This window comes from Protopterus annectens, chromosome 3.part1, assembly GCF_019279795.1.
Source record: "Protopterus annectens isolate FY-2018-M chromosome 3.part1, PAN1.0, whole genome shotgun sequence".
Taxonomy (NCBI): Eukaryota; Metazoa; Chordata; order Ceratodontiformes; family Protopteridae; genus Protopterus; species Protopterus annectens.
The window spans coordinates 137,033,820-137,057,777 of NC_056732.1; the positions used below are offsets into that span (position 1 = coordinate 137,033,820).

Here is a 23,958-nt window from a genome sequence, read left to right on the forward strand (position 1 = left end):
TATACGTTAAAGACAGCCTTCATTGTACCGAAGCAGTATCCTGCATTTTGTGGGTTACCTTTGTGTGATCTTGGTTACTGATATCATCATATCTTTCTCATGTGGAATTCTGCCGGGAGTATCATGAGAATTATAGATGCCATGAGACCCAGAATCCTGCAGTATTCCCTCAGAGTATCTGAGGAAAACCTTAGAAATATTTTTCCTGTGGAAGAAAAGCTTTTTGTCTACCTGGCACCCCAGAAACACATTCCTGTGTGAAGGAGTCAAAAAAGACTTTTGAATGTTGTCTTGGAATCCCAGCTTCTGTAAAATTCCTGACACTTTGAAAAAGACTCTGAAAAAATAAGCAAGTCATCTAAATACGGAAAATGTGGATACCCAGTAGCTTGTAATTAGCTATAACTGGAACTAGAAATTTAGTGAGCACTTGATGTAGTGGATAGTCCAAAGTGTGAAACATAGTTTTGATGATGTGATCCAGACACACAAAACCTTAAGAAATGCCTGAAGTCAGGATGAATAGGGATGTGGTGATAAGCATATTTTAAATCAAGTGTAATCCAGAAATGTGAATGAGGAAGAAGAGGTAATAGGTTAAGTGACATAATTTTGAATTTGAGCACTATCACAAACAGTTTTGTTTTTTGTTTTTTTTTGACAAAATTGGATAAGGGGTTAAAAGATCCCTTAGAAAATTTGAAAATGGAGGACTGAAAAATCTTAGAGATTCCTTGTATTAACTTACTCCTTTCATCATACTTTTTGATAAACTCTGCAGCAGAGAAACCAAAAACTAAAACTCTGTTCAAAGCATAATTTAAAATCTCACTTTTCACATCATCTACTACATCATTTTATCAGTACACTTCTTTCTCTACTGAACTTCACACACCAACCCACCATTATTTTTCTCCTATTTCTCTATTATTCAACAAGTTGGTTATCACCACTCTTCTAAGCAACTCTCTCCTACTCATTACCCTCTGCCTAGCCTCACACTCCACTAACTTCATCTCATCAAAACACACTACCCCTCTCCTATACTTCCCACTATTACATACCATACAAAACCAAATTTTCACATCTATCTAACCTCTGCACTAACTCTAACATATTATTCTTCCACTCTAAATATGTCCATACCCCCAACCCTCCTTCCTATCCAGATTTCTTTCATCGACTAATATCCAAGCTCACCCTCTCTTCTTCTATACTCACTAAAGAAATCAAAGTCCAAGCTGACATACATCCTAACTCAGGGCCCACACAGCTACACCCACCCCACCCAATAACACCCACAACACCTGCTAATACTACCCTTCACCTTCCTTTCTAAAAAATTCCAAATCAGACTTACTTGTAACTAACTTTAACCTCAGAAGTATCAAAAATAAAAATAGTGAATGTCATGCAACCCTGGCTACCTACACTCCTGATATAGTAATTATTGTGGAGACATGGCTAAAACCCCACATTAAAGATGAGGAAATATTACTAGTGATTATAATGTTATTAGACAAGATAGGCTGAACAAGCGTTGTGGAGGCATTGCCATCATGTATAAAAATGCCCTCAAAATTGAAAAAATAATCTGTACTCTCCCAGATCTATCAGAACCAGAAATTCTAATCACCTGATTTTAAGTAAATCCACATAAAACCATTGTTAAGCCCCAAAACTAGCCCAGTAATCAAGAAGCCTCAACCCTCACCACTGGCAACAGTGGGGGATGTATAGACTGGAAAAATGAAAAGTACACACACAGTAAAATGCAGTTTCCCTTAAGAGCACACACAGATCACAGTCAGCCTGGGACTAGTTTTTCCCTCTTTATCCAGATCCCCAATAAGACACCCCACTGGCACAGCTATAGAGTTGAGATCTCAGCTGAGTGGCCAAGCTAAGACCTCCAGCACCCTCTCTGTCCAATCAGTGCTTTGTGTCCCTGCCCAAGTAGCTGACACACACGTACTTTGAGATTTGATTTATACACACACACCTGGGAAAGGCTGGTACAGGTTTACTAGCTATGCCCCCTTCTGGCCAGACTATAAGGTAGCTTTCACTGCCGCCAGACAGCTCCCTATCAGCTACATTAAGGCCCTTAGCAAAGGGTGTCCAATCTTACTGTGTAATGTTACTATAATCCAAATGGTAGTTTGACCAAGAGACAAGTGTATTAGGAGTGGCCCACAGTGCACCCAATAGATATGCAAGTACTGTAAGAGCTTACATATGCCTCACAGATATTAGCCACAATGACAGGTTTGAATATATTTAATAATACACAGTAAAAGAACATGACAATACTCAGTAGGTCATCAGTTACATCACATCATAGTCCACAGGACTTTTTTTTTTCTTTTTTTCTCGCTCTCTCTCTCGCTGTCTCGCTCTGTCTCTCTCACTCTCTCTCTCACTCTCTCGTTCACTCTCTCGCTCTCTTTCTCTTGCTCTCTCTCTCTCGTTCTATCTTGCTCTCTCGCTCGCTCTCACTCTCTCTCTCATGCTCTCTCTCGCTCGCTCTCTCACTCTCTTTCTCTCTCGCTCTCTCTCTCTCTCTAACACTCTCGCTCTCTATCGCTCTCTCTTGCTCTCTCTCTCTCTCTCACTCTACTTCACTAATGGTACTATAATAGAATGAGTAAATCAAACAAAACTACTTGGTGTTACAGTGGACAACAACCTAACATTCGATAAACACATATCACTCACAATTAAAAAGTTCACATCAAACCTGGTGCACTACATAGGGCCAAACATTACCTCACTCAAAACACCACACTAGCCACAGCCAGATCCCACCTCCTCTGTACTCACCTCTACTGTTCTCAAATTTTCACTAACCTGTGCATGTCTTATTTACATCTACTTGATTCCTGCTATAATAAAATAGCAAAATGTGTTGCTAATATACCCAACAACACCCATCATTGCCTTAGTCTTCAAAAACTACACTGGCTTGAATTTCTCAGTCTTTTATCACTTAATCAGCTCACCACTGCCCACTTCATTACCCACAAACCTGAAAACTGCCCTGCACCCTCCAACCTAGTGCAACTAAATACCAACTCCCTTAGATCATCTGATAAACACTAGAAAAACATGTGTCTGAAGCATTTCTCCCCGGGCTTTTGCTGAAAATTGGCTTTGTTCCAAGTCGGACCTTCCCGGTTAATAAATAAATAAATAAATCGGATAAACTTATACTCAAGGTAACAAAGTCTCATAATTACTTTGGTGACTCTCTCTTCTCCTGTAAAGTAGCCAAACAGTGGAACCTAATACCCCAGAATATCCTAAAAAACACAGATAGTCGTACCTTCAAACAACTCCTAAAGGAATAACTTACTCAACAATGGCTATGCTCCTGTAATACTCATGGCTAGTTTCTCATACCATCAATCAAATGTTTCTTTTCTGCTATCTTCTCCTTGTCTTACTTCTACCAACTGAAAATACCAAAATGGTTTATTTTAGTTATGTATCTAATGAGTTTCATATTACTGCCTGTAGTAAGGTTTGGAAATGTAACGTTTTCAGTTTACATTCTCTTTTTGTAAATTGTGATTGCAGGTAATTGTTAAACCTTTTTGTATATTCTTTGAAAATCTTTGTAAAATTTTTGTAATCTTTTTTTGTACCATTGTTATGGAGCTTTTCTCCCCAGGTCTCCACTGAAAACGGGCTACTTGCCCAGCCAGACACTACCTGGTTAACAAATGTAAAATAAATAAATAATAAAATAAAAAGTTCTGAGAACACAGCCATGCAAACCACCTCAAAACAGTACCAGTGGTCATAGATGAAGTATCAAATGAGTCGTAAACAATGTGCTGCAACTTGTGCAGTGGAAAACAATTTATTTAAAGCAGGTTTTTCCCTCACAAGAAAAAAATTGCAGGCAAAACATTCTTCGTACTTTCACAATTAGTGAGAAATTAAACAACTCAAAATTCTGAAAATCAGTAATCAGTTGTCAGTAATCTTTCCATCCTTGTCAGAAAGAGCGGAATTTGAATTAACCAAATGTTTGGCAGCAAAAGGATTAATTAAAGCTATAGCTGCTGGGTCAGGTTTGGGAAGAGTGTATAAAATGTAAATGTTTGATGGAGTTTATGCATTTTACCTGTCTTTTTAAGGGCAACAGGCTGACTATAAGGAAAATTGCAGGCAGTAACACACACATCCTCCAGAGCTGACAGGACTAGGGAAATGGGTGAAAGTTCTGGAAATTCCTTCTGTAAAAACTCAGTATTTTCTGAGGGCATTATGGAAATAATCTCAGAGAAAGAGAACCCAGTACATGGAGAATCAGAAACTGAGCTCTCCCCTGAGTCTGAATCAAAAAAACTCCAGAGAAAAGCCTGCATATGTCCCTTCATCTTCTTATCTAGATTCAGAATATTGAATCTCTCCAGGAAAAACAGTATTCCTCTTTCTTTTAGCAGAAACCATTTTATAAGAAGGATCAATAGCCAGAATTAATCCCTGAGCCAGACCCAGTAAACTACTTCTGCCTAAGGAAATCTGAGAAGAAGGAGTAGATACATGTTTAATTTTCTGTTTCTTACTGACAAGAAAAATGGGGCCAACAGTGTTACTAGTGGCAGAAACAGGAATGGGCACCACATTCTGTCTAAACAGAAAAGCCTTTCCTGTTCCCTCCACCAGGGCTTGACAAGAGTGGCTCTCCCTTGCCCACTGAGGGACCACAACAGCCACAGAGGACTTGGCTAACCCTGGTCCATAGTGACTGTCACTGCTATACCAGAGGAAGCCAGGGTAAAATATGAGTGGTCTGAGGAATGTTATGAACACAGCAGAGTCACCTACCTGTGCCTGAGGAAAATTTCTAGCCTGCTGTGTTGGCAAAGGCTGTGGCTGGAAGAAGGACCAACTGTGGGACCAGTAGTTTGTTCTATGGTAAAGTCAAAAATAATGCCTGTTTTCTGGAGAAAACAAGCAGCAAAAGCCAGTAAACAACTAAAGTCTTTAAATGTCACTTTTTCCCTACAAAAGAGCATAGTAAAAAGCACTTTAAAACACTTTCCCAGCCCTAAAAATTAAAATGATACAATTTCTCAACAGAAAAAAATGGTTTTCAATTACTTTAAACAACTTTTAAACTGATGGGAAAAAATTGCACTCCCATTTAAATGTGGTGTTAAATCTCATGTAAGTCCTTTAAAACACAAATTCCCACCTTAAAAATAGCTTTCCTAGACAGGAAAGTACAATAAAACAACTTTTTTTTTAATGCAGAAGGTTTGTCCACACAGGGAACTTATCAGCTCAGCAAAGGAACAGTACACGTCTATCATCAATCCTCTAAAGCTCACGCACAAGCATTTTCCTTCAAAGGCATGAAAGCTCTGAATGGAAAGAGTTGTAGAGACAATGCCGACAGGCTGTGACTCACACATTCTGGATGTCGATGCTACCTGCGATGGTGCCATTGCAGCCACCTGTGGAGGTATGGAAGGCAGAACTCCAGTGGTTGGTCTATCTCCTTGGGATAATGGTAATTTTTTCAGCAGTAATGTATTAAAAATATTATATACAACTAAAAAAATGGAGAGATAGAGTGAAGGAGACAAAAAATCGAGCATTAGATCAAAAACACATTATTTTAGTTTTTTTTATTTCAATACATAAACCAATATGAGAAATAAATATGTACACCTTTATCACATCCAGATATGATGGGAAGGCATTAATGTGTCATAAAATCAATCTTTCAACCACAATAGCATGATATGACAATTGGAATCATACATTTCACTATGCAATATCAGATATATGCTTTCAAAGTTAACAAATGCATTTGCAGTTATTGAATTGTTAATGCTATGCAGTATTGCAGTAATATATTTTAAATTATTATCCTGTAAAAAACAAAATCTAATGTCTGTTTCTGGGTACTGAACCCACACACAGTTAAGCTGATGTACTCATCGCCTCATGAAATCACCAAGAGCTATTGTAATAGGCATGAATGCCTGATATAAAAGTTAAGGTATGCCTGCTCAAGATGCTATAGAGTGATGGACTGAAAATAATTGCCTGCCTTGAATTCAGACTAATGTATACTTACCCTGTGCCTCTCTGAAGAGAGTTAGTCTCTTCTGATGTGACTCATGGTTCTCTGCTATCTCTTCTGCAGTTGTACAGTACAGACGATAAAACAAATATATATGAAAGTATAATAAATAACTACATTGGCTGGCTAATTAATGCCATATCACAGACAGGCGATGGGTCTGATGAATGCTTTCTAATCAAGCAGCTGTAAAAATAGAAAGGAGATGAGAGTATCCTAGTAGGGCTCCATCCTCAAAGCTGCAGAAAGATTTTTTTTTAATTATGTCCTAGTTAATCACTTGTACTACCCAGTACCTAATGTGCCTTGCATGATGCATATGCCATTGAGCTAAAGTCCTCAGTGTCTGAGTCCTTGGCTAGAATCCTTTCTCCTTCCCATGGTATATGTGAGATAGCAAAAATTACATTGAGTCCATATACCTTCTGGCTGGGTCATAGTTATGGTTCTATTCATCTGTCCCACAGAGCTGGACTAAAATACATAATTTCATGCCTGTGTTTCAGTAAAGTGACTTCACTTTTGTTGAGTCTGCAACACAAAGGAGCAGATCGGACCAAGCACAAAGTAACCTAGGCAGATGCCTAGACTCTGATGATGGCTGGACAGCATGGACAGGCTAAAAAATAAATAAAAATACTTAATCTTCAGCTAAAAGGCTAGTAAGCCATGCCTGTACATATCCTTTGCATATTTAGGAAGCCCTCAGCATGTACATCTGCATCATGTTTTTAGAATGCCCTTGGCACATACATCCACATCATGTATTTAGGAAGCCCTCAGCGTATACATCCACATCACATATTTAGGAAGCACATGGGAGATTTGAACAACATGAATCTCCTTCTTTCCTCTAGGATGTACAATGTACATCCACATCATGTATTTAGTCTAAACAAACTCCAGATATACTCTGTCACATATCACCTACTCAGAGGCAATCTCTGCCTAACATACAAGGCCATGTCAAACCCAGACTTGTTGGACATGCTACAATTAAAGAAATCCCAATCCCTCCGGGCCACACGCCAGTGATCTTAACCTTGTCATCACGATGAACAGAACATGCTGGAGGGATAGGTTCCTGATCCAGAGACTCCCCATACTGTGGAATAGGCTGCCCAAACATGTCAAGCAGAGCGCCTCAATGGCCCTCTTCAAGAGGAACCTTGACTATTGGATGGGAGATAGGAAATTCACCCCGGGGATCACATCAGTAGCCCTGCTAGACAGGGGTCCAGGAAAGTAAATATTTGTGGGAAGCAATAGCCAGGGAATTGTTATGGCTAGGCTTGTATAGGCCCTAGGGCCGATAGCCTAGTTCCTACCTATGAACCTATGAACTTACTTAACTGAGGGATGTTTGCAGTCTTAAATTCATCCTCCTATCCACTCAGGAGATCCTGCTTGTGCCTACTCATGTCACTGTAGTGGAGAAGACATTGCTCCCCACTGCATGGGATGCCAGTTGCATTGCAGATAGCCTTGGCCAAGCTATTCCAGATCAGCCTTATACTGAGACCCAGTATATTCCCCTGCAGCAGCCTCCAAGCAGTGCCTTAAAAATCCTGGACTTCTCAACATCCCATGTTTGTGCACTAAATAGAACACCATCCCTACCTTTTCTAGCCATGTCTGTAGAAATCAAGCTAGAAATATGTGTCTGAATTGGCACCCAGTTCAGATCTCATACATAACAGATTGTGTACAAAGTTGCACAGCCTTGTCAGTTGTATTTGAGCAACTGAAAGCTCAGCAACAGCGTGGCATAAACATTGACATTGATTTTATCAAAAAGCACAGAAGGTGTGAAATATTCCAGTGGGATTTGGCCATGTGTGATGCTCAAACTATTGATGCATGCTCCAGTGTTAAACAATGAAATGCTTTATAGTGTTTATTATAATCATGGCTGGTTAGAGGATAAATGGTAGGACTTGTGGCATGTTAGGCTGTTGGAACTTACACACTAATAAGATTAAGTAATACTATCTGGGAATCAAACACATGAAAAAAAAAATGACAACATGTCAAACTTTGCTTATTAACTGTCAATGCCAGGGGAACTTAGAGGTATTCTAATTTAAGAATGAATGCCGATACACGTAAGACATGCCTGTATGTCTGTGACTTTACTTAGTCATGGGACTGGATTTTTATGTAAAGGTAGTATTTGTGTTTGTAAATACATTTCAAATGCATGCAGTTGCATGACTTGAATAATTCATGGTGGGTTATGTTACGCACATACTTCACAAGACATACTGTCCTAAACACTTACTTATGATACGCGATAGCTCAATAATTATAAGAAAAATATCGTGCACACCATAGCTATGCAAGTGCATTCTAAATTAAATATCATCATTGCCATGTTCAACATACTTTACACACATATTTGGCTTCTACAGCAAGCAGTAATGATACATTTGCTGTAACAAACATAATTTTATACTCATTTGCATTTATTGTTACATTCCTAATCAAAATGTTGCGACAAATGACATTCTGACCCCCTTTGCAAGACTATCTCTAAACTAGATATGAATGCTGCATCAGCTGTCCTTTTTCTTTAGTGCATTGCACTTACACCTTGTGCTATATAGAAAGTTACCTAACAGCTGCATTTTCTTCACTGAGTACTATCCAGAGTGCTGATGGGCTCACATTGGTACCAGGCTAGTTTTAACTACAGAAGGCAGCCCAATTTAAAATTTTCACTTTTTACCTTAGAAAGTGAAATGTTTGTGTACTGTCAAGTGGAGCACAAATGCAAAAGGCATTACAAAAAAAAACATAAAATAAAAGAACAAATTAAAAGGAAAATTAAATCTAAGGGTATATGTAGCAAAGACCAGAGACAGAAGTGCATTCTAGTGACACATTCATCCTTCTCACATCTCCTTGTCACATCATAACTTTAATTTCTGGAAAATGTTATCAGGACTTTAGGTAATGCCAAATAATGAAAAGCAGACAGGCAACAGCTCACATTGTTAGCAATACTGAGAATAGCTGAGTTTCAATCAACAACACAATCATGTATCAAAATGTGTGTCAACATTTATTCATGCCCCCTCTGTAAAATTATTTGTAAACAGGATGTGAACTCTGCATCAGCTGTCTTGTTTCTCTAAGCTCACTACACTTACACCTTCTGCTGCATGTAAAGTTATCTGACAGGTGCATTTTCTTCAATGAGTACTATCCAGAGTGCTGATAGCTGCAAATCAAGGCCAGGCTACTTTGTACTCCAGAAGGCAGCCCAAATTAAATGTTTCACTTTTTTTTCTTTCAGCTATGAACCATGGCATAGTGCAAATGCAAAATTCATAAAAAAATACATTGCATTGCAAAATAAAACATTTAATGGATATATGTAGCAAGGAATACAGCAGTTATAGCATGACCATGACACATTCATCCTTTTCACATCTGTTTGGCATATCAGAAGTAGCATTTAGGTTACACATCATCAGGACTTCATGAAATGGCAATTGTTCTGAAGGGGAAACACAGAGAAAGACAGGAGGTCATTCTTGCCACAATACATACAATTACTCATGACATAAAAGTTTACAGTATACTGTATTACTGTTATGATGAATATTTGTGAGATATGGATAGTTTTTCCAGCATATATGACACATATATACACATTACTCATGTTACTGCTTACTCTGCAAAATGTCATATGTCAGAACATCCTTAACACATATTGTTATTAATAATGGGTAGAGGTGAGTTTACAACACCACCTTTGAAACATCAATTCACAGAGACTACAGGTAAGATATGTATAATTTATCACAGACTTCAGCCTGTTCATTTCACGCACAACATTGGGTGTCAATATCTATTCTGAAACCAGTCATAAAAAATATCTGTAAACTGGATTTGAGCATGCATTATATGGGCTCTTTCTATAAGCTCACTTTACTTAAACCTTGGGCCACATAGATAGTTAGTTGATAGGAGAAATGTATTCATTGAGTACTATCCAGAGTGATGAAGGCCATGCACTGATTCCAGCCTTGTTAGCAGTATAGAATGTGTCTCATATTAAAACATTCACTTTTTTCCTTACAAAGTGAACTCTTGTTCACTGCTAGGGAGTGCTGCCAGTCAAAGGTGTGCAATGCCAAATTGCAGAAAACAATGAAGTAAGAAAAAAAAAGAAAAATTACTTAAAGGAAACATTATGATACAAGTAGGTAAAGTATACATTTCTGATGTTTCCTCAACTTTGCCAACTTGCAACATTAACATATGCTCCTTAAACATTAGTGTTCACACAAACAGCACCATTTCTGGATTTGAGACCCCAGGACACCAAGGCATTCACAATATACACATGAGATTAGTATTAGTATTTCCCACAGACAGACAGACACACACACACACACACACACACACACACACACACACACACACACACATATATATATATATATATATATATATACTGTAAAGAACAAAAGTAGGATATACTCAGGATGTGACATGGTATCAGCTGACAGTATAAGTGCAACAGAAACAAGTTCTGAAGTTGTCCTTTGTAATTTCCATTTAGATGTGTGGATGACTGTGATATTGGCAACTGTTAAGCTAATCTTTCCTTACACAATATAGAATAAAAATTTGCAACACTACATCTCTTTTCTTCCCTTTATTTTGTGACCCTCATCCCCTTATCTATGCTTGTCTAACAAGACTGCTTTGTGATTTGCATTGCTTTTGATATCCATTTTAATGAGTACTGTACTTCCTTAGAATCACAGATATATTTTATTCTGAGGCACAAAGTGTGGTCATATACAATTCATACAAATTTTAGGTATGCTGCTCTCTCTAAGTCAGTCAGTGTACTCACAAACTTTCAAGTCTCCTCTCACAGACACACCTTTGATAAGTGTACATCTAAGAGGGCTGGCTGGGAAACCCTGATTGTTCCTGCAGTTACACTACTCATTCACACTTGCAAACCTTTAGTAGGTAACACTTATGAATACTCATCCTTGCACTGATAGGGTGTATGCATGCAATCATTTAAGGTCCTTATACCATATTTACCTGCCTTACACTTAGTGCAGAATTCATGAATGGTAATGAGTTCTCACCTCATTTGCATATTCACTCAGAGGGCTGAATCTGAAGATGAGAAGTGGGACAGCTGCATCTTTCTGGGAACATATGACTATGTGGGGGGGGGGGGAGTCCTGCTACCAGACCACTACTGACTGAAACAGAGCCATTCTTGTCCACTGTCAGAGATCCAAAAAGTTCAGCACAGGGTTCAGAAAGGTTAATGATGGGCCTGATGTGCAAGACAATCTATGTGTGTCTACTGCAGAATTTCCAGGTATGCAATATAATAATTTTCATTATAGATACACACACGCACACACACACACACACACACACACACACATACATATATATATATATATATATATATATATATATATATATATATATATATATATATAGGATCCTGACACATGCTCGACTGAGCATATGTCCGAATCACAATACATCAATCACACATACACAAAAGCGCTTAACATCGAAAAGCACTTCTGTGTAGTGTGGGTAAGGGAAAAATCCCTTTTCTTCACTGTAGTGCGATCTCGGAGTGAGAATATTAAAGTAGGGGGGGTGTGGGGGGTGCAGGGGGGCTAAGCCCCCCTGCAGAAATGTAGATTTTCTTTTTGAACTACACATACACGGAAGCGCTTTTCGATGTTAAGCGCTTTTGTGTATGTGTGTTCGATGTTTTTTGATTCGGACATATGCTTAGTCGACATGTGTCCTAGATCCATATACATATATATGTATATATATATATATATATATATATATATATATATATATATATATATATCTTCTTCTTTTGGCTTTTCCCGGTTAGGGGTCACCACAGCAGATCAGCTGTGCGCTCATGATTGGCAGTGGAGTTTTATAGTGTCGAGTTGCCAGCCCAGCACCCAACCTTCCACAGAAGGCACACACACACTCACACCTAGGGCCAATTTAGAATGTCCAATACTCATAAAAATTATAATGAAGACTTCTCCGAAGAATACAAGAAAATAATATTAAAAATCTACAGATAATACTACATCCTCATTATATTGGAAAATTTTCATTTGGAAATTCTTAGAAGTTTTGTCACTCCTAGCAAAATTACAATTATGTATAATCAAGCAGAATTAAATGCTGGGGATGTAATTCTGAAATAACAGTTGATTGCACACACATGATATATGAATGTGAATCATCTCCTTTTGGAAATAAATTAATGACTTCATTCAAGCTCTATGGTCAGATAGATGTAATATTTCTATATCGTTAGTTTGATTTAATGTTCTGTTTCATGAGAGAATTCCAAAAACCCAAGTGGCTCTTCTTTGGTCTATTCTTGCTATGGCCCGAAAAGTAATTACTAAAAATTGGAAAAGTAAATTTACTCCCTCTAGTGTTGAATTTATTGGTATGGCAAAAATTGTCTGCAGTAGTAAATCACAAACTATAAATGTGAGAACTTCTGATATTCCACATTCATATAAATCTTGGCTTAAACTTAAAGACTTGCTTGAAAAATATTAATTGTTGTTATATATAACTTTGATATATTGATTAGCTGTGGACCTATGTAAATAGTTGTTTGTTTTATACTTGATTTAGTGTTTTAAAAAAATGTCAAAAAACTTGCAACTCAGACATTCATCTTGCAGATGTCAAAACAATGGGAAAAGCAGTTTTTGATGTAATGAATCATAAATTTGCCAAAAGAGTAGATTCAAATGGAGATGTGGTTAACACTTCCAGCAGAAAGTTAAGGGTGTCTCAAACATCCTGAAAAGACAATTTTGCATGATGTGGTCAAGTAGGATTTTGTAAATATTTAGTTGGAATCTTGTTCTCATGCAACCTTGTGAGAAGAATCATAAGAATCATAGATACCATGAACCTCAGAATCCTGATAAACTCTCTGGTTGAAGTCACAGACTGAGTTAAGAAATTCAGAAAGGTTTCCAGACTGAAATTCCCCATCTCTTGCATCAAAGACTTTGCTGCAGAGTGCATCTAAAACATCCTAGAAAGACAATTCTGTGTGACGTGGTCAAGCAGGATTTTGTAAATGTTTAGCTGGAATCCCAGACTGTTCAGAAGAGTGGAAACCCCTGTTAAAGATAAGTAAGTAATTCCAAAAAGGTGCCAAAGTGAGTGCCATTCAGTTTGCTCTAAGCAATGACTGGAGCTAGACACTTTCTAAACACATATGTAGCAGAAGATATCCCAAAGGGTAATTCACAAAACTGACTGTGTGATCCAGACACAGAGATTCAAAGATCTTTCAGTCCCCACTGTTACCATAAAGCTTCCCTGGAGAAACATAGATTTTTTTTTTTGAACTACACATACACATAGAGGTAAAAGACTCTCAACATCTTGAATGTTGGAACTTCTACATAGTGATTTTAAAAGGAAAGATTTAAAACTGGTCTTTCAGAAGGCTCTTTTTTCGGTACCACATATACATTCTGGAATAGATGCCTTTGCTTCTGTGAATAAATAGCATTGAATCTATAGCTTCTAGGGTGAGCAAAAGCTAAAGAACCTGAGGAAATAATTCTGTATGGCTCAAAGGGTGAGGAGGAACTCCCCTGAAAGGAGTTTTTTCCCAGTGTCAACTGTATCCCTCACGAACCACCTTTACCATCAGCGAGTCTGTCACAACGTGTTGCCAAAGGGGAATGAACAGAGTCAGTTGTTCTGACAGGTTCTGAGAGATTAGGTGCTTCAGCAAAGGATTGTTTAAGGGTGTATATATGAATATGTAAAGTGAGCCAGCAAGAAGGGTGGAATAGAAGAGGCACTGAGGAAGAGAGAGAATGGGAAGGAGTCAACTGGACATTGACACATTTTTGTATAAGATGGTTAATGTTGCTGCTGTCAAGGGGATTATTTTCAGTTTCTTCTGTCATTTGCTTTGTGATGCTTATCCTCCTGGTTTCATCTCCCTTTCTTGTATGTAGGCATATCTGGTTCTCATTATGCATGATCACCTGCACATGGTACACACATCTTTTGTATTCTTATTAATGTACATAAGATAGATGCATGTCTACCTGAAAGTCATTTTTTCATTGCATTAGCATCTCCTAATTTTTAATATATGTTTCGCATAACATAAGCTTGATCAGCTTGTATTCTGTTTCTCTCTTTGTTGTGTTGATTACTTGTTATCATAGGTGATCCTGCCAGTGACACTGTGGAACATTTATTGCCTGATGTCAGAGTATCGTTAGCCTATAATGATGATGGTGATGATGAAGAGGCACAGTCTGTGGGTGCAGAGAGTCAGTCTAACACTGAGGTTGTGCCTCCAACATCCCCTGCCAATATTTTGCACACAGTCAGTATGCCTTCAAATACCCAAGACAAAGAGACCTCAGACATAGAACAGGCTGAGAGGGACACAGTTGATCAGGGTAGTGTGGTTATTCCAGTTGCAGAAATGGTTGATTCTCCCTGTAGCCATTGTGAGAGTGAAGTGTCACATTGATGGGTTGCTAGAGATGCTTACAGGAGGTCTGCTGTCCATTGTCCTCCTGATGTTAGTGTGTCAGTAGGTGCCACACAATGTATGTGTAGGGCCATCATAGAAGCACAGGTACATTCCACCATGACCTCATAAGAGATCGTGTGAATACTAAACATTGTGCATTCTGACATATGGGACTGCCTGAACCATGTGGGTGACTCCTTGGACAGAATAAATGACACAGTGGATTGGGCAATGTCTGTAACAGAATGTCTACTGGGGGAGGGTTGGCATCCATGTGGCTGGAAAGCCACTACATTGTCTGATGTTAGTTGACATGCCCTTGCAAGATCCTACTCCAGTAGTGGCACTACTTCTACTGTTCTGTAAATTATTGCAGTGTCCATACCCAGATGTGGAAGGCAATGTGTCATGGTCCAGGATGTAGTCATGACAACAGTTTGTCCAGCAGACATCACTCACATTCAGGTGGCAGCCCAATTTCTAGCCAGGCCATTGAACTAGCAATGCAAATCCTGGCAGAGGTAGTTCTTGTGGCTGGGGATTGACCATGCTGAGCTGACTAGTCTACTATGCATGGCTCACACCTGTCCGAGATGCCAGGACATAGTACTACCACAGTGCTTGATTGTATTCATGTAGACACACACACATTCAACAAAAACTTGTCCGTACCACCTCACACAGGTACACAAGTTATCTAAACAGTACTGTTGACTGCTATACATATCTTGCTACTGGCCCTTACAATTACTTACTGAATGTTTTTTTTTACTTGCATACACCCACTTCTTTGGTGTCACACTTGCCATCCTGTATACCCCCTCATGCAAGTGATGACGACTGTGCCCTGCCCTTTGCATATTTCTTTGTGACTTCGGGTTGCATATACGACTGATGCACAGAGTGAATAGCTAATGCTTGCATACTCAGAAGTTTCTGTAATGTAAATATATTGTAGAATAATGTTTTTATTAGGTTCATAGGTTCATACTAGGCTATCTGCCCTAGGGTATTTATAAGCCTAGCCAGAGTGTGTTTGGCTTTCGCCATCCATTTTAAATTAATTTTGCTATGCCCTTTTTCGAGGTTAGTATACTGTGCCTCTGTCTAACAGTGACACAGAAGTGATACCCGGGGTAAACCTACGATCTCCCATCCACTCATCAAGATTCCTCTTGAAGAGAGTCAATGAGGGACTCTGCCTAACCTGGACTGGGATTTTATTCCAGAGTGAAGGGAGCCTCTGGGTTATGAATCTGTCCCTCCAGCATGTCCTATTTATTTCAGTGCTGAGGTTCAAGTCTCTCGAGCGCGTAGCTCGATGGGATTTGGATTTTCTGAGGTGCAGCATGTACATTAATTCCGGGTTGGACATGGCTTTATACATCAGGCACAGATCGCCGCTGAGCAGGCGGTATGCCACTGAGTAGAGCTGGAGTTTCTTCAACCGGGCAGCATATGGCATCTGTTTGAGCCCTTTGATCCTCTTGGTGAGGTACTTTTGGGGTCTTTCCAGTTGCTGCAGGTGTCTGGTAAGATACATCACAAAAGGGGTATTGTACTCAATTATGGGCCTGATGAGGGATGAGTAAAGAGGCACAATGACCTCCCCTGATCTAGATGTGAATCCCTTCATGATTAAGTGAGCTATATAAAATGTTTTCCTAACCACTGTGGCCACATGGTTGTCAAATGAGAGATTGCTATCAACTTGGGTCCCCAGGTCCCTAATTACTTCTTCTGTACTTAATGGATTACCACCTGTGTGGTAATTTGTGGGCACTTTGTTTTTGCCAAAGGGGACGACTGTACACTTTTTGGCGTTTAGCTTGAGGCCATGGCTCTGGCACCAGTTGTCTGTTTCTATGAGGCCCTTTTGGAGGACGCTTGTGTCGGCTGGAGAGTCGATTATGGCGCTCAGTTTGCAGTCATCTGCGAACTTGGTCAGCCACAGTCCTTCCATGTTGGCCAGTACCTCCGAGAAATATATACCGAACAAGAGAGGTCCCAGGACTGAGCCTTGTGGGATGCCACTTGTAACTGGTTTGGAGTCTGACATAGCTCCAGCAATTCTAACCATGTGGGTTCTGTCCTTGAGCCAGTTTGCAACCCATCTAGTGACATAGGGGTTTACATTTAAGCTGGTGAGCTTATCTATAATGCCCAAGTGGGGTATTGTATCGAAGGTCCTTTGCGAGGTCCAGGTAGGCTGTGTGGACCACCTTCCCCTCGTCAATGGCCTTGGTGACTGTTTCAAAGAAATTGACCAGGTTTAAGAGGCAGGATCTGCCCTTAACAAAGCTAAACTGGGTAGGATCCAGTGTCTGTAGGTCCCCCAATATCTTTATTTATGAGGTCCATGATGATCCTTTCCATAGCTTTGCAGACCAAGCTAGTCAGGCTTACAGGGCGATAGTTTCCAGGATCCATTGAGGCACCACCTTTGTGGAGAGGGACCACTGTTGCTGCACGTCACTCTTTGGGTACATATCCTGTAGTAAGGCTGAGATTGAACAGTAGTTTTATGTTTGGGTTTAGCTCTTCTTGGAGTTCATGTAGGACGCAGCCTGGGACACTGTCTGGTCTCATTGATGCTGTGTTTTTTGCTTTGGAGAGGGCGGCTCTTACCTGAGCATCTGAGATGTCAGGGGGGCAGCACTCTGCTGGGATAGATATTTGCCCTTTTGGTGGGGAGGGGGGGGAGTTTGCGCTGAACCTGTCAGCTAGGATGTTGGCAATGTCTGTGGATTCTGTGTATTTTTTGTCATTTTGGACTAATTCTGAGCATATATGGGAATTCCCACCCAGGTTCCTAACATAACTAAAGAAAGCCTTGTGATTATCCTTAGTGTCCTGTGCAATTTTTCTCTCGAAGCTGGCCTTAGACAATTTTATGAGTGCCCGTAGTTTTTTGCTAATACTGATCAGAGATGCCTTCCCTTTTTAGAATTTTGCTCTATCATGTAGTAGCTTCCTCCTTCTATTGTATAGTTTGTTTATGGCTGCAGTCCACCAGACAGGACATCTGCCTTTGGAGGATTGGGTCTTGGTTTTATTTGGGATTGTATGATCCATGCATTCCTGAAGGTGTTTATAGAATGCGTTTATAAAGGCTTCTGTGGTCTGGGCCGTATTTTCCACAGGCCCGGGGGCTTTGAAGGATTCCACCTTGATTTTGAGGAGTGTGAAATTTGCTTTAGAGAAGTTTTTCACTGTGGTTTTCTGGGCAGGGGGTGGGGTCGGGATGTGAATATCCAGTGAGATTAGTTTATGGTCTGATCTTACCAGTGAGGGATACACTTCTGGTCTGGAGCATAGAGTCCCCATGTTGGTGATGATCAGGTCCAGTATGTTTTCCCCTCTTGTGGGAGTGGTAACAAGGTGTTCTATAGCATTTGAGTTTATAAATTCTAGGAACCTTTGGGCTAGGGTGTTGGAGCTAGAGTAATGCTCCCAGTCTATGTTTGGGTAGTTGAAGCCGCCCAATATAATGGTGTTTGGAGAGACCTTCATATTTTCCAGTGTTCTCAGGAAGGCCGAGTGGGGTCCCTGGGTTTGGGAGGGTGGTCTGTAACAGGCTATAAACTGGAAGGCAGTTTTACCCACTGTTAGTTGCACATGGATAGTCTCTGATGCTTCGTGCTGTGTCACCAACCTGGAGGTGTGTGTATCTTTGACGAATATTGATACTCCCCCTCCTTTTGTGGTTCGGTCCAAGTTTTGGGGCCGAAAAGCATGGTATGAGGTATAACCTGGTAGTGCTGGGGTGCTCTCGGGAGCCTTGAACCAGGTTTCTGTTACTGCACAGATATCGATGTTCTCCATGCTAAGGAGTGTTTCGAGTGCGTGCATCTTGAGGTTTAGACTTCTGGCGTTGAGTAGCATTACTCTTAGTTTCTTATCCCTTGTGATACCTATGGAGGTGGGTTTGGCTTTTGAGCCTTGCCTAAAAAAGACATTATGGGGGTAGCAAGAGCCTTTGCCAATATCCGACAGCCAGGGGTGACAGGTGCAAGCCATCCCTAGTGAAACATCGTGGCCTGTCGAGCATGTCATCCCAGGCTGACAGGCATTGGATCCCCTTTGAATGACACCAATACTTAAGCCAATTGTTGAAATTGATCATCTTGTCTTCATATTGTGGCATCATTCTTGGTGAGGGTAAGATGCTACTCAAGGTCAGGGTCATACCGGCCTGGGCTACATGCTCAGAGAGCTCCTCTATGTCTCTTTTTATGTAGTCCAGGGAGGTACGTCTCAGGTCATTCACACCAGCATGGACAATGACTGAGTCATATTTGTACTTGCCTTGGAGTGACCTGAATGCTTGTGTTATGTGGCGGATCCTAGCGCCTGACCGTCAGCTCACCGTGACCTTCTCCTTGTTCAGCCTGGTGAGTGGGACGTCAGTGTGCCTGATGATAGAGTCACCTATTACAAGTGTATCAGGTGTGTTGTTTAGCCTTAAGGGTTGTGACTGTTCGGCACACTGGCTTTGTGAGCTATGTGTTGCATGTGTTTTGTTTTGGGGTAGCAGTTGCTTGGGTGTCTGCTTTGGAGGTCTCTGCTGCTTAGGCAGATTTTTATTTAGAGCCTCCGAGTATGTTTTTGTGTGTTTATGTGTTTGGTTTGCTGTCATGGTAGGTCTATGTGAGACTGGAATTGTAGTGAGTGTGGTTTCCTTCTCCTCCTGACTGGTTACACCAGTACTGTATTGAGAGAGCTTAGCCTCCAGTTTGGCTATATGGTTGCATCTCTCACATGTGTTGGAATTTGTTGGGAGGAGGAGAGGGTTGTCTGAGTACATGAGGCAGTTGTAACATTGCCTCAAGATTCCCAGATTCACCAGCTGGACCGGAGAGGAGATTGACAACTGACCTTTGGACATGCTAGAATAGTATTGGGAATTCCTTTATAATTGAAAGAAAGGGCCAATGTGAACAAGGTACTCAAGGGGAGTTTGTGAGGGTGTAGTGCTTTTAATTTTTTAGTTTATACTCATTTGTGAATGACGGGTTATGTAATTGTTGACCGTCATTGCATTTCTGTTAGTATTTTCAGTAATGCTGTCAAAGTCAGTATTTAGGTATTGCTTATTGGTATACTTGTGTAAATGATGCTACCATTGAACTGCTCACTGGTTTATATACAGTTGTAAAATGAATGGCTTGATGAACGGTATTGGGCAAAGGCCCTAGCTCTGTATTGCAAACATCAGTCATAAGCTATTATTGAGATTACTGTACACCTGGGACATGATCCAGCTTAAGGACATATATTTGTATATGAGAGTAATCAGTTATACACCTCTTTTTTCAGACAGGTTCCAGACATATCTTGTTAATAGTGCAGCTACAAGACATGTCCTTGGGGGGTTTCTCTGTCTGATGCCAACAGAACACAGCCGTTACATGGTTAAGTAAAGGTTGTGCAGTTTTGCAGGCATCAGTTTTAATATTTGTATGTGCTTAGACTCTTAGGTTTTCACTTAGGTAGTCAGTGTGTGTGTGTGTGCTATCCTTTTGCCTCTTAGCCAAAGCTATGGCATATTGTGCATGCCTGTATCTGCCAGCAGCATCTGTGGCTGTTGGTTCTCCATCAAATTCATCACCTGTACCTGCTGGAGTTTTTAGCCTTGTCTGTATTCCTTCCCCTAGTTGTCCTTGTTTTAGCTGCTTTCTGAGAATTATATTGTGCAACATGACACAGACTGTGAGTATTTGGCAGAGGTTGTTGGGTAGTACTGCAGGAACCTCCTGATGTGTCTAGACACTGGAACATTGATTTAAGCAAGCCTAATTAACATTCTATGATATTCTTACTTTGAGCATAGGCATTGTTGTATCCTTGCTCAGTAGGGTTGTGTGGATTTCCCATGGGTGTCATGAGACACGTTTCCAGTGCATAACCTACATCCCACCCAAGATGCCCTTCTGGAAAATCACCCCATTAAACCATGTGTACAGCTCACAGGTATGCTATATGTGTGAGTTGTGAAAATTGTCTGTGTTACCTGCACAGACATTGCAGATGATCCCTAAAGCATGACAGACAACCTGGCAATTTATAGAGTGGTATCTTTTCCTGTTAAAGTACCTCATTCCAGGTTCACTGGGTAAGACTTTTTGCATGTGTGTTCAATCTATGGCCCCCAAAACTTCAAAGAAGTATGCTGTTTCATAAAATTCCTGCAAGGTTCTTACTCTTTCCAGTGGGATGAGTGGGAAACAGAAATGATCCCTTGCATGTTGTAGCATTGCATTTAGAGACTGATGTAATATACTGGAAGCTGAGATCTGTGACACCGTAATATATCCCCTGTGGGTTTCTGGAAATTACCTATAGTTGTATACATAAAACTACAAATAACTTTGCTTCCACTGGGATGGGTTCTCCATGATTTCCCTTGGGACTCAAGTGAGGGCAGCAAAGTCTGCATATTTCCTGTACTATTTCCCTGTCCACCCAGTATCGCACTTCAGTTTCTGAGTCATGCAGTCCATAGCACATTAAACAGGTTCTAAACACCTTTCTTCTCCTAGGTTAATGATGTCCAAAGCAACTCCTAATATTTTTTTCTAAGTGTAATCATGACTATTCCAAAGAGCTTTGGATTTCAGGGCAAATGGCTACACTGAGTGTACATGATAATTTATAGGTTCCTGAATAGCTCCACCATGTTGGATTGGTTAATTTGCATGTAATTTGGCTACTCATGCTTTTATTAGCATACTCTGCCATTTACTCTTGTTTTGAGCCATGTAATGAATAGAAAATAGTGTGCTCTCATAGGCGTTCATGAATCTGGCCCATTCACTGTGCATTAACAAGGATCTGTATACCTTTAGCAGTATTGCTGCTGCCCCATTGGCTCAACAGATAGCACACTTATCTGTAATGGCTCATAGTCAGTAGGTTCTGTGTTCAAGGCTTTGTCACATTTCTATATATTTTTAAGTATTATAGGGTAATCATATTCACTCTAGTAAATGGCTTTCAACAAAGAACACAGAACAATCACAGTAGAAAACTACTTGAAGGCACATTGTGGAGCTAGTATATCTGAAAGTGTCGTTGTGGGATACAATCACAGGCATAAAAGTGTTATATTTATTTATTTTCTGAAATGGTAGCAAACATGCATGTGGTCCAGGAGACCACTGAGGACCAAATGCATTTCTCAATGGCCCCAAAGCTCTGTCTGGTAAGTGACTTGCTCAAGGTCACACAGGCAACAAATGAAGGCTGAAGGAATCAAACCCTGTACCACAGGAATAAACTCATTATCAGCCTTAATCCTCTGTACTAATTGCCAGACAAAATGTATTTACCTGTACTCTTTTCAGTAAATGCCATGGGATCTGCTACATCCACCTGAATGCCATCAATTCAGGCAAGTAGAACCTCAGTTTAACATCTCATCCAAAGGACAGCACAGTGAGAAGTCTAGTACCCCCCCCCCCCCCACACTCACAATGCTGCACTGCAATGTCGGTACTGAAAAAGATTAACGGGATAGTCTGAAGGAAATTAAACATGAATAATTTTGCAAAGCATGTTTTGCCCCTACACCACCTTATTAATGTTTGATAACCCTAATCCTGCTCCTGCCTCTGACTCTAACACTGCACCTTACCTTAGAAAAAACATGTGACACTACTACTACCACAAGATAAACTCAGTCAGAGACACACACACACACACACACACACCAACATACACACACAATAGCCAACACTCTCACAAATACACTCCCACCCTTAACATTATCCCACTTACTTGTGTCTGTTTATGAATTGCTGATAAAATTAACTCAGTCAAATTAATTGCCTGCACTGTGATACCGTCCACATTCTGAACTGCACCCCTTCCCTGTAGGGATACACCATAGTGGATGATACACACATTCACAGCTATGTGCTGGGTATCACTTTGCATCTAAGTACTGGCAATGCATATAGGGCAGTCCTAAATTGCAGAGTTTTTGCTTCCAAGTAAAATTTCAGGCTTGATCAGGCAGGTATGTAAAAAGATGACTACTGGAAAATAAATTCTGCTATGTGCAGCAGGCAGAATTACATCTGATACATCTTCCAAAAATGTAAGTGTGTATAGACAGTAAAAGAATTACAATTTAGTCTTAGCTGCTAGTATTCTGGGAGGGTGAGCTTAGCTAGATAGCTAAGTAACACTTGGAAATACTGTCCATAAAAGTTCATCACGAATATTAAAGCTCTGCAGCGAAACAATTCTAAGTTCTAAGAGTTCTATAGAATGTTCACTTACATTCCATTCATCATTACAATCATTACTTACTACTACAGGAAAGCAAGTTCAATATATGTGGACTGTATAAGTATCACCTTATAATAACGGTTACATTTACAGGACGTACTATTCTCCCTGTTTTTCATTAAGACTGTCACTTCATCTTTGGCTACACACTGTAGCATTTCAAATGAAGCACAACATATAAAGTTAATATAAATTAAAATGGAAGAAACAGTAGCCAGGTCCACATAAATTATATATCAGTGAGGATGCAAGAAAAGAAGTTACGTACTCACCATAACGTTCCATATTTGTTGTTCTTGATCTCACCTTCCTTCTTGCTGGTTGGGTTCAGAGCCAATCCTCAGCTCCGACTCGGCTGTATTCTAAAGCTCGAGAGCTTCCACTAGCTTGAGGCTAGACCCTATCCCAACATGCCAAGCGAGAGTTACCCAGATCTCGTTTGTGATAACTCATAACACTAGACGTTAATATGCAAATATAGATAGACATGTATATAAATTATATATGTGTGTGTGTGTGTGTGTGTGTGTGTGTGTGTGTGTGTGTGTGTATATATATATATATATATATGTATATAGGTTCATAGGTTCATAGGTTGGTACTAGGCTATCAACCCTACGGCCTATACAAGCCTAGCCATAACAATTCCCTGGCTATTTCTTCCCACATTATTTACTTTCCTGGACCCCTGTCTGGCAGGGCGACTGACGTGATCCCTGGGGTGAATTTCCTTTCTCCCATCCAATTGTCAAGGTTCCTCTTGAAGAGGTCCAAAGAGGCACTCTGCTTGACATGTATGGGCAATCTATTCCAGAGTCTGGGGAGTCTCTGGGTCAGGAACCTATCCCTCCAACATGTTTTGTTTATTGTGATGACAAGGTTTAGATCCCTGGAGCGTGTAGCTCTGAGGGATTGGGATTTCTTTAAGTGTAGCATGTCCAACAGCTCTGGGTTTGACATGGCCTTGTATGTTAAGCAGAGA

General features: G+C 40.2%; 1 long non-coding RNA gene across 1 annotated transcript in view; it reads right to left on the bottom strand.

Moving 5' to 3' along the window:
* Positions 1-5,435: 5,435 nt before the first annotated feature.
* LOC122798044 overlaps positions 5,436-23,958 on the bottom strand; it is a 423,491-nt gene continuing 404,968 nt past the window's right edge. The window contains exon 3 of the long non-coding RNA XR_006364208.1: positions 5,436-5,569. This is a non-coding gene — a long non-coding RNA (uncharacterized LOC122798044). The remainder of the gene's footprint in view (positions 5,570-23,958) is intronic.